Here is a 12,558-nt window from a genome sequence, read left to right as displayed (position 1 = left end):
CAGACAGCCCAAGGGAAGCCTGGTAAGAGAAGAGGAGAAAGTGAGGGAGCAGAAATTTAGTATTGTGCAAGTCTTGAACACAAGCAGCAAAGGCTGGGGGAGAAAGAAACTGCAGCTCAGGGCTGGAGGTGTGATCAGAGGACATCAGATATGTCATTTGCTTTGCTCTGTGGAGGTTTATTCACAGAATCACAGAATGGTCTGGATTGGAAAGATCTTAAAGATTTCCAACCCCCTGCCTTGGGCAGAGACACTTCTACTGTCCCAGGTTGTTCAGAGCCCCTTCCAGCCTGGAATTGGACACTTCCATCCACAACTTCTCTGGCAGCCTGTGCCAGACCCTCACCAGAAACACCCCTGTGGGTGTATTGACAACCATTAATTTATTTTTGCCATTATTTGACAACAGAGCCCAAATCCTAAATGCAGAGCCTTGCTTTCAGCAAAGATCCAAAGCACGTATTTTGAATTCTCTGCCAAAAGTAACAGCAAATTATGGATCAGGTAAGGACTCCCACAGACCTGACATTGATTTCATGAAATCCCAGACTGATCTGGGTTGGAAAGGATGTTAAAACTCATCTCATTCCACCCCTGCCATGGCAGGGACACCTTCCACTGGCCCAGGTGGCTCCAAGCCCCATCCAGCCTGGCCTTGGGCACTTCCAGGGATCCAGGGGCAGCCACAGGGAGGAATTTCTTCCTAAAATCTAACAAAAATCTACATTCCTTCAATTTAAAGCTATCCCTCCTTATCCTATCCCTCCATGTCCTTGGAAAGGTGACTTCTGGGCTATTCCATCCTCAGCAGAGTCCTGAAGGCTGAACCCTCCTCTTCCTCTTCCCGGCCTGCAGCCAACCATCTCCTTCCCAGCAACTCTCACTGGTCACTGTAGACGACAAAAATTGACATTTTAAACCTTCCTAGTCACAAAACAAAACACCTGCAACTGATTAAAACATTTTCTACCTTGAAAAAATACTCTGTGCATGGGAAAAATGCACTCTAAGGGCTGGTTCTGGTCTGGTTGTGTGGGACAAAGCCCAGAGGAGCTCTCCATGGAGAGGACCTGAAGAATGGACAGGACGTTACATTAATGGTGTTGCACACAAATGATCCAGCCAAGTAAGCCCCAGCTGAACAGAGCTCCACAGCCTTTTTATAAAATTAATAATGCGTGGAAGAGATAAGTGTGTCCCATTAATGGGTTTAATACCTTGGCTTAAAAGTCCTACCCAGGAAACTTCCATGGCTTTTCTGCTGACTCCGCTGGATTTCAGAGCATAAGAGAGAAGTGGAATTCAGCCTAAAAGGCAGACAGTCAATGCAGAAGTCAGGACTTAGGAAAAAGATTTTTTTTTAAAAAAAGAGATGTTGATATTTCTCCTCTCTGACACGTCCCAGTCTGTCAAAATGGCCACTGCCTTTATTTTGTTTAATCACTTATCTCCACGGAGGGAAGAGGAAATTCCCAAGAACGCGCGGTCGTTAAAAATATTAACCAGGCACTGGTGATTATTTTTGGTAGCTAAAAACTTCCTGGCTGAGGGGTCTGGGTTTGCATTGGACTCGAGTGAGTGTTTTAGGATAACTTTCATAAATACCCATTATGCTGAAACCAGTGGGCAGTTTACAATTCAGCTGGGAAGGGCGGGGACATGTTTCTCTTTCTTTTGTTCTGCCTGGCCGCATGCTAAAGTGCATAGATCCACACTGAATTAGCATTTGGCTATTTTCTTGTATCCTTAAATAAAAGACCAGTTCACACAGTCAGAAATCTCTGTTTCCTTTCGGGCAGGAAAAAGGAAGTGAATGCGAGGGGCAGATTTGGAGTTTGCTTGCAAGAACAATTGAACTCCCATCCAGAGGGGAAGGGGATCTGCGTCAAGAGGAATTCACTTTTTTTTTTCTCTTTTTTTTTTTTTCCCCCCACCCCCAGCTCTGGAAGGGAAGAGAAAAATGACCTTTAGTTTAAAAGCCTGAAAGAATAAAGGTCTGAGCCTTGAGAGCTGCCTGCACAAACAGAGCCATGAAGGGTTTTTCCTGAGCAAAGGCTCCTCCAGCGGCCGCGCCGCGGCTCCAGCTGCTCCCCGCTTCTTATCCCAGGTGCAGGGCAACACCCAGACCTGTCAGCAGCTCCTGCCCACCAGGGACAGGCCCTGGGTGGTGCTGAGCAATATCTGACATTTTCCTCGCTGTCCCTCCCCAGTGCTGCCCGTGCTGCTGGGCTGGATGAGGTGGGATTGAGAGGATCCCCTTGCCTTGCTCACCCAAAATCTCATTTATAGATGTGTGTGCATTGATTCAGCACCTCACACTGGCCCCATTTTGGTCCTTTTACTGCCCACCACAAAGCCTCTCCCAGCTTCTCTGGGCAGGGGAAGTGCACTGAGCTCTCAGCGGCTTGACCAAGCATCAAACCATTTTCTGTGTGGTCTCATCTCCATGGTCTCACCCAAACCATTCCAGTCCTCAGCACTACTCTCCATTTAGTGGGCCTTCAATATCCACAGACTATTTTTCTCTGTATTTTTCCCCCATGCAAGCCAGATTTCCAAGACAAGCTTCCAAGGAGCTGGAGAACACAGAGGTTGAACCTTGTTAGGATGTTTGAGCATCCCCAAGGGCATTAAGGGCTTTGGGATGAAGGTGGGTGACACAGGCTGGGGTGCCCCCATGGTTCCCAGTGCAAGCCAGATTTCCAAGACAAGCTTCCAAGGAGCTGGAGAACACAGAGGCTGAACCTTGTTAGGATGTTTGAGCATCCCATTAAGGACTTTGGGATGAAGGCGGGTGCCGCAGCTGTGGTGCCCCCATGGTTCCCAGTGCAAGCCAGAGCAATCCTGGCAAAAGAGGGACACACATCAGCCAGACCTGTTCCAAAGCCAGGCTCAGACCTGCCTGAGGGGTCTGTGCCCCAGAGCAGAGCCAGCCCAGCAGCTCCCACCCTGCATCCTGCAGAGCATCACTGCATCCCTGCAGGTGATCCCGAGGGAGCACAGGGGATCCAGCTCCACTCTGCGTACCCACAGAAGCTCCTCAGAGCACTTTTCCTCCCATCCAAGGAAAATATTTGCTGGGAGAGGGGAGCTGTGGCTGGGCAGTGTCAGCAGCAAATGTCAGTGAGTGCTGGCAGAGAGGAACTCAGGCAAAGTGGCCAAATTCCCCCAGGAGGAGCTGCCCTGTGATCTCTGCAGCAAGGATGGATTGCCCAATCATCACTGACATATTTTCTGAAAAATACCTTTGCCAGGATCCTTCTTTTCTCCTGAGAAGGTGGGAAGCCTCGGCTTCTCCATGTTTTGCTGCTTTGGAATGTGATTTGGAGATTGTTTACCCAGCATGTGAGATTGTTTTTAATTAATATCCAGTCACAGCCAGCTGTGTCAGAAGATTTTATTATTCATTCTTGTATAACCTTCTAATGACTCCTTTCTCTCTCTTTAGTATTGTTTTAATATATCACTTTCTTTTAATATAATATATATCATAATATAATAAATCAACCTTCTGAAACATGGAGTCAAGATTCCCATCTCTTCCCTCATCCTTGGGACCCTCAAACACCACCACACCTGATGGTTCCATGGTCATTTTGTGCTCTCTCTTTGCCCCTCTCCTGGTTTTATCTCAGGGGGCCGGTGACCCTCCTGACAGCACACCACAGACACCTCCCAGCTGAGCTGGGCTGAAATCACCTCTCAGTGTGGGTCTCTGAGTGTATTTTGGCAGGTTTCCACTTTTCTTCTCTGGGCTGTCCATGCCCAGTGAGTGCAGCTGCAGGGATGCCCCCAGCAGCCCTCGGAGGGACAAAGCGGAGCAAACAGACCCAGAGGGACAAACAGCCGGTCCCAAAGCAGGCAGGCATCCCCTCTGCTGGGCTCAGGTGTCTGCAGGGCCTGGCACCAGGCAAAGGTGCATCTGGGAGTGCTGGGCTGAGTCAGTCCTGGAGGAAATGCTGTCACCTCCAGCCCCGTGCAGCAGCCCCACTCCCTTTACCCTTCACTGCCAAAACTTCCTGACCAAACCCCGCCAGTGTCGGAACTCAGTGCATCCCTCCACTGTCCAGAGCTGCCAGGACCCCATTGGGGGGCTCAGAGACCCTGGCACACAGCCCAGAACACCTGAGGACTTGAATTTTACCCTTAGAGCAAGTTACCAACCTTGTATGAGGACATGGAAGTCACACAGGTTTGAATAGTGTAATAACAAAATGAGCACAGGGTGAAAATGTAGATTTTAGGATTTTTGGTATAGGGGTATGGGGACAAGATGGAGGAACTGGGGCATGTCCAGCCTTTCTTCTTCTTCTTCTTCTTGGTCTCCATTTTCTGCAGTGCTGTTGGCACTTTGGGATTGGTTTCGAGTAGAAGTGCACTGTCTAACACGGGTGATGGGTATTGGGAATTAAGTGTAAATATGATATAGGTAGTTTGTAGTATAAAAGGACAACACAGAGCGCCTGTGGCTGCCCTGCTGAGCAGATCTCAGAAACAGAAAATTTTATAGATAAGGATTAATAAACAACCTCAAGACTGAAAAGTGAAGAGTCCAGACTCGTTCTTCAAAAGCAGAGACATCCTGCACATCTCGGGGCAGCAATGAACAACCAAAACCCGAGACTCCAGCTGGAGCCTGAGTGAGGTTCCAGGCCCTGCTCATGGCTCTGTTACATGAGGGAGCCCAGCTGGGAGCCCATCCCCACATCCAGCCAGGGTGGGAGCAGAACAGCAGTGGGAGAAAGGCAGGATCCCACGGAGCACGGGGAATCTGCCATCCCCGTGGATTTCCAACCTTATTCCTGTTCCCCTGGAGCTCCCAGCGTGCAGGGGCTGCACCTCCTGCCTTGGTGCACCAAGGTAATTCATTAACTGCAGGAATGAGGAGCCTCAACTTTCCCCCAGTGCCTGGGACAGCAGCAGCTCCCGTGGTGCTGCCAGGCTGGGGACAGTCCCCGGGGTGGGGACAAGGCAGGGCATGTGTGCCCAGCTCCTCAGGAATGCAGGGAAGGCACCAAGGCCAGCTGGGTGTGAGGGGCTGGGAGCAGCAGGGATTTTGTTCCCCTCATGGAAAGGTTGGGTTCAGCAGGGTCACAACACCAGGTTTGGGGTTCCAGGGCTGTGCAGAGGCTCCAGGCAGGTTCTTCCCAATGGAAAGCAGATTGTGACAGGGTTCTGAGTGCTTGTGCAAGGCCAGGGATGGTGGCAGAGCTGGAGCTGTGAGCCCACAGCACCTGCAGGGCTGCCAAGTGCCCTGTGGGGCTGGAATAAGCTCATTGCCTCCCCAGGCCTTGATTTACCCACCAGAAGCAGCAGAACCAGTCCCAGAAAGGGCTGAGCAGACATTGGGATTGCTGCCCCAAATATCCCAGCAAAGAGGATAAACCTGTCCAGAGGGAACACTGGAATGACCCAACTTGAATTTACAGCAAAAGAACATTTTCCTTCTGCTCCTGTGGCACCCCCAGGGCTCAGGGCTGCTGCTGGAGGCTGTGCCAGCCCGCTGGGGAGCCCTCAGCTGCTTTATTCATAGAAACCCAGAGCAGCCCTGGAGCTGGCAGCAGCCCAGAGAGGGTCTGTGCTCTGTGGAAATGGGCAGGGCAGCCCAGGGCCCGTGCTCCTGCTGGGGAGACAACATCTGGATCAGCCAGGGCAGTGTCCCAGCAGCACAGATAACATCTGGATCAGCCAGGGCAGTGTCCCAGCAGCACAGATAACATCTGGATCAGCCAGGCAAGGGTCCCAGCAGCACAGATAACATCTGGATCAGCCAGGGCAGTGTCCCAGCAGCACAGATAACATCTGGATCAGCCAGGCCAGGGTCCCAGCAGCACAGATAACATCTGGATCAGCCAGGGCAGGGTCCCAGCAGGGGAGATAACATCTGGATCAGCCAGGCCAGGGTCCCAGCAGTGGAGATAACATCTGGATCAGCCAGAGCAGGGTCCCAGCAGCACAGATAACATCTGGATCAGCCACAAAGGGAGTCATTGGGGCAGGACCCTGTCGTGCCCTGCTCCTCCTGCTGCACACACGAAGGGTTCAGGCTGGATCATCCTATTTTCCATAAACACTCCAGGTTTGTAATCCTGGATTTGCAGGACAGCGCTGCTGGCACGGCGCTTTGAGCTCGAGTGTCAGCCCTAAACCTGAGCTTTGCTGAGATTAGTCCCAGGTACAGAGCCAGCAGCACCCAGCAGGTTCTGTATGAGCACAAAAATTGGTTGGATCAGGATTCGTGTGGCACACTGAGCGAAATCACTGGCCTGTTATTTCTAAGTTCCTTTTCTTTCCTTTCCTTCTTTGCTCTGTTTTGATTTTGATTTATTTCTCCCCCGTAGGAAGCAGCTCAGAGATTGGTTGTGACACAGCCCAGGTCACCAAAGCCTGTTTTCCAAAGGAAACATTTGCCATCTCACTCCCAGCTTGGATTTGCCTGTCCCTGCTCACTTGCCAGAGCTTGTTCTGCTGTGTTAATAGGGAAATTTCTTTGCACAGAGCCAATTGTGCCCCAGTGATTTTGTTCAAGGGATAAAAAAGCACATTCACTTGGTGTTTGAGATGACATTTATTTGGTGGGTGAGCTGGAGAGCTCGGTGGGCAGAGAGAGAACAAAAACCCACCCTTGTCAGGAGCTCTTTGAAAAGCAAAGAAACAAGAGCACAGCAGAGATAAGAAAATGACCATTTGCAGAATCTGGGAAAGCCTCGTGCAGAGGGACAGAGACAAAGCACGAGAATGCACTTTATTTGTGACAAGCTTTCCATCCTGGGCAGCCAAACAGGACATCCTGCCTCAGTTCTCCTTCCTCTCTTTAATTAGAGCTGCGTTCAGGACGCTGCCATTAATGTCATCTCAGCATTTCCATGCCAAAGCCCTGTTTTTGCTGGACTTTAGGAACTTGGCCCCAGAGAAGGCTGTTATTGGTGTGCAGAGCTGTTCAGCAGGGGGGCTGGAGCAGCTTTGTGACATTTCCATCACAGGGAGCTGCCACCAGCCCGGAGAGAGGCGTTTCCATGCAGGATGTGGGGGCAGTGGGGGAAATCAGAGCCCCTCTCTGGCCACAGAGGGATTCGGGGCTGTTTGTGCTCCAGGAATGTGTCTCCGTTTCAGGTCGGGGCTGTGGCACCTCCGTGACATCTGAAAGTCACTGAAAACACACCACCCACATTTTCCAAACCGTGAGTCACCGTGGAAGCCTCTGTGGCTGCAAATAATTAAAGAAGAGTCTGAAAAGTGGATTCTCCAGCAAAAGTGGATTCTCTCAGGTGTTTTCGCTGCCTGAGAACAGGGCCTGGCTGCAGCCCCCCCAAAAAGGAGCCCCTGAAATCCCTGTCAGCTGTAAAACCCCCATGTTGGAAAGAAGCTGAAATGCACCTCCAACACCAGCACAGCCTGGCAGCTCTGCTGATAAACCAGATTCCTGTCATGCTTGTTCTGTATAAACCCCTTCCTCTGGGTCTCCGGGGCAGGACCTGGGGTTTGTGCACAGCTCTGAGCACATAGACAGGAGAAATCCCCATTCCCATCCCACTGAGAGCCTGTTACCCCAGACTGGGCATCCCTGAGCAGGAGAAGCCAGAGCTCAGTCCAGCCAGCTCCTCTGGGGCTGCTTTTGGCTGGAGAACTGCTAAACATTATTAGCAAAAAGAAAACCACTTTTATTTTTTTTTCCACGATGGAAAAACGAGTCCTTAGTCCTCCCAACCCAAAATATCAGTGAGATTCCAAAATATCAGTGAGATTCCAAAACATTAGTGGGATTCTTCCACTCCTGAAGGGAGGGCAGACAGATCCCTTTGTTCCTGCTGCAGCCCCAGGTGCAATGCTGGCAATCCAGAGCAGGGCAGGCTCTGGAAGAAGCTGTAAAGCAACATTTCATCACAGGATACTCCAAAGCAGACAGGGTTAAGCCAAACATCCTTTCAGTGCTCCTCTTTCACTTCCCATTCGAGGGGAGAGCGCACAATGGCCCTGCACCCTGAGCTAGGGCTCTGCTGGGGCATCCCCAGCTGCATTTTCTGCTGGCTCCCTGCATGGCCAGGCTGCTGTGTCCCCTGGCCCAGGAACTCCCACCAGGAATTCCCTGCCTTTCCCACCAGGAATTCCCTGCCTTTCCCACTGGTGCTGCTACCCCACAGCTTGCTGAGGAGCCAAATCAGAGAATTCCCACCAGGAATTCCCTGCCTTTCCCACCAGGAATTCCCTGCCTTTCCCATTCATGCTGTCACCCCACATCTTCCCTCCCTTGCTGGGGAGCCAAACCAGAGAATTCCCACCAAAAATTCCCTGCCTTTCTCACCCTACAGCTTCCCTCCCTTGCTGGGGAGCCAAACCAGAGAATTCCCATCAGGAATTCTCTGCCTTTCCCAGCCCTGCTGCCACCCCACAGCTTGCTGAGGAGCCAAACCAGAGAATTCCCACCAAAAATTCTCTGCCTTTCTCACCCCCCAACTTCCCTCCTTTGCTGAGGAGCCAAACCAGAGAATTCCCACCAGGAATTCCCTGCCTTTCCCACCCCACATCTTCCCTCCCTTGCTGAAGAGCCAAATCAGAGAATTCAAATGGATTAACAGAGGGAAGAAACAGTGGAATGGGGCTGTTTTGGGGCTGTTTCCCCAGTTCCCCACCTGCTGGAACAACCTGCTTTGGGTACAAGGCACCGATGCCACCACAGGGCACAATCCCACTGTTTTTGGGGTTTGGGCTGAGGGGGTTCGGGATGTGCTGGCCCAGGGTTCCCCAGCAGTGCCCCCCGATGCTGGGCAGCCCCGGGGGGGGGCTCAGGGCTCTGTGCCCCCCCAGCAGAGCAGGGCAGGGCAGGAAGGGAGCAGGGCAGATGAGGAGATGAGTGTTTCCTGCCCCTCTCAGCAGCGCTGTCACTCAGCGGCCCCTGCAAGTGCAGCAGCAAGATAACTCCAGACACAGCCACCAGCACTTCCCCCCTTTGTCCCGGGCTTTTTTCAGGCCTTCCTGAGCACAAACGTCCCATCTCCACAGGAATGTCCCTGCTGCTGCTGCTGGCTGCCCCCGGGGATGTGGGTGCTGCAGCAGCCCGGGGTGAGGGGCTGCCCTGAGCTGGGCACTGCCATGGGGGGCATGGAAATGTCCTGGCATGGAATGAAACTGCAGCTGGGCACTGCCATGGGGGGCATGGAAATGTCCTGGCATGGAATGGAACTGCAGCTGGGCACTGCCATGGGGGACATGGAAATGTCCTGGCATGGAATGGAACTGCAGCTGGGCACTGCCATGGCGGACATGGAAATGTCCTGGCATGGAACTCAATTGTGATGGTGTTCACAGGGGGTCTCAGGTTGAGGGGAGAGACGAGGATCTGACTCCATGTTTCAGAAGGCTTGATTTATTATTTTACGATATATATTACATTAAAACTATGCTAAAAGAATAGAAGAAAAGGTTTCATCTCATCAGAAGACTAGCTAAGCTAAGAATAGAAAGGAAAGAATGATAACAAAGCTTCTGTCTCGGACAGAGAGTCCAAGCCAGCTGACTGTGATTGGCTATTAATTACGAACAAACTAACATGAGCTAATCACAGATGCACCTGTTGCATTCCACAGCAGCAGATAACCATTGTTTACATTTTGTTCCTGAGGCTCTCAGCTTGTCAGGAGGAAAAATCCTAAGGAAAGGATTTTTCATGAAAAGATGTCTGTGACACTGAACGGCCACAGGCCCTGGTTCCTTGGCCTGAGTCACTCCCCAGTGCAGGAGATGAAGGAGCTCACTGAAAACAACGAGCTCAGGAGCTCAGGGCAGCCTGAGAGGCAGCAGAGCAGTGTGCCACACGTTCCTCAGGCTCCTGGGCTGGCACAATTCCCCTCCAGCCCCACCAGATGCTCCAGGAAGGTGCCCACATGACGTTTCAAGCTCCTTGCCTGTCCCTGTGTGGTGCCCACTGAGCCCGCCTGGGGTAACACCCAGGCACTGCTGGCACAAACCCCTCTGATCTGAAAGCAGGGAGCACTCCCAGCCCTTCAGTTAGGCTGTATTTTCCCCCAAATTCCTTCCCAAAGAAGGCTCTGGGTTTGGCTTTTGGGATGCCCTCACCCTGCAGAGCTCGGCCTGTGACTCTGCCCAGCACAGACCCTCCAGTGCCCACAGCTGCAGAGATCAGCCCCACAGGAGATTCCTCACTCCCACAGCACTGTGGGGCAATGGGGGGCTCTGACAGGAGCAAGGGGGACACGTGGCACCCCCAGAGAGGGCCCGTGGCCGGCACAGCACCAGCGTCCCCAGAAAGCCAAGGCTGGAATGCAGCGAGGCTGTTTCCTTATCTCCTCCCCTGCCTCTCAAGGACACAACAATCTAACGGTTGTAGGAACGCATTTTTCACCACGGGATCCTTCATTAGTGCTCGTTTCCTCCCCCCCAGCCGTTTCCTGGAAGCAGTTTGTGCTGCAGGAGCTGCAGGGCTGCGTGAGGGAGCACACCCATTCCTGCCATGCTCCATGGGCCAGGTCACACCTGGGCACTCTGCAGTGCCTCTGCCACCAGCTCTGCCTGCCTGGGAACACAGGCAGGCAGGGACAGGGAAAGGAGGATGGTGTTGAACTGGAACAGGAGAGATTCAATTCAATATCAGGGAGAAATTCTTCCCTGGGAGGGTGGGGATGCACAGAGGCTGCCCCTGGATCCCTGCAAGTGTCCCAGGCCAGGCTGGACAGGGCTTGGAGCAGCCTGGGATGGTTGAAGGTGTCCCTGCCCATGCAGGGAGTGAAATGCATGATCTTTAAGATCCTTCCAAGCCAAACCAGTCCATGATTCTATAATTATAAGCACCTCACAGACAGGTCCTGGTGTTCCCAGCCCCATGGCTCCTGCACAGCTGTTTGTGCATCAACCATAAATATTTGCTCCTGGCTGCAGATTTCAATCCACGAGCTATTCCTCCATTCTTCCCTGGCTGTTTACTCCTGGAGTTCCTCTGAGTTAAACACAGCTTTATTTCTAGACCAGCAGGAATGGGATATCCATCATCTCCATCGATTACAACAAACCGATTACAGACTGTGCAGCAACCAAACAACGAAAAATTAAAAAAAAAAAAAAAAAAAAGAAAAAAAGATCAGCCACCAAAGTGCAGCCCAGGGAGGGAGGGAGGAAGAGGATATGGTGCTTCTGGGAGCCGTGGCCGTTTGAAGGCTGGGCGGGAAGCAGGCCAGGGGTTATCCAATCTCTCGGAGCAGACATTTCCGCCTGGCACGCCCAGAGCGCCGTGCTGGGGCAGCCATCCATCATCAATCACCCGCCCTGCCCGGGCAGGAAACAGGAGCAGGGCCCCGTGTGGGCACTGCAGAGGGGGCACAACGCAGCCAGCAGCCCCCAAAGGTCCTGCCCAGCCTTTGCAGCTCACCTGGCAAAAGGAGCAAAAGGAGCTGCGGTGCCCGAGAGTCAGCACGAGCTGGAGATGTGGCTCTGTGATATTGTCTGATATTTTTCTCTTGAAAAGCTGAGAAGCCTCAGAAAAGAAATGTAAACAGTAATTATGTGATTGCTTAGAATGTGGTATGGATGTTGCTCACCAACAGGTGCATCTTTGATTGGTTCCATGAGAATTGTTTTTACTTAATGGCCAATCCCAGTCCAGCTGTGTTGCCTCTCTGGTCAGTCACAGGTTTTTATTATCATTCTTGTCTAGACTTCTAATGTCCCCTTTCTCTGTCTATTTAGTACATAATTTTCTTTTAATGTAATATAATATCATAATATAATAAATCAGCCTTCTGAGAACCTGGAGTCAATTCTCATCTCTCACCTCATCCTGGGGACTCTCAACAATTGGTGACCAGAGAGATGGACAGAATTCTTCCTTCTACCAAGTGTCCATTCCCCCTTCCCAGCCACAGAGAGCAGCAGATCACTTTCCCAGGGAAAAGATAACTCTCCCAGGGAACAGATAATTTTCCCTTTCCATCATTCTTGAAAAGGCTTTGAGAAGATCAGAAAAAAAAACGAGAAACAATACTTGTCTTCCCTTGCTGCACCTGGCGTTGTGAACGTGTGGAATGTGCTGTGGAGATTGGTTTACCAAAGGGTGGTTTCTTGATTTGCCAGTGGTGGTCATGGTGTTTGGATTCAAGGACCAATTAGGTCCACCTGTATTGTAACTGTCTATAAAAGCAATGTGTTTCTTAATAAAGATTATTATTGATGAACCTTCTGTCAATCATGGAGCCAATGGTAATTATTACCTGGCCAGGGGCCCATTCCAACAACACCCAGCTGCCAACCCTGAGCTTTCCAAGGGCTCCTAGGCTCTCCAGGATGCTCTTCCAGCCCCAAACCATGCAAGCAGCATTGTTTCCCCAGGAACATAAGCATGATTTATACCTGGATTTTTGGCAGATGACTTTGAGAAGGTTTTGGCAGCTGTTTGAGCACAGCTAACATGGGCTGTCCTGCTGGATCCAGCCACTTGCTGCTACCCATCATAGCAGCATCCTAACCCTGGTGGCTCCCACAGTGCCCTGACCCCCGGGGATGGATGCAGGGATGCCAGGGGGGTGGCACACCTCATGTCACCCTGTCCTT

Source organism: Ammospiza caudacuta, chromosome 21 (genome assembly GCF_027887145.1).
Source record: "Ammospiza caudacuta isolate bAmmCau1 chromosome 21, bAmmCau1.pri, whole genome shotgun sequence".
NCBI lineage: Eukaryota > Metazoa > Chordata > Aves > Passeriformes > Passerellidae > Ammospiza > Ammospiza caudacuta.
This window is presented reverse-complemented; position numbering follows the sequence as displayed.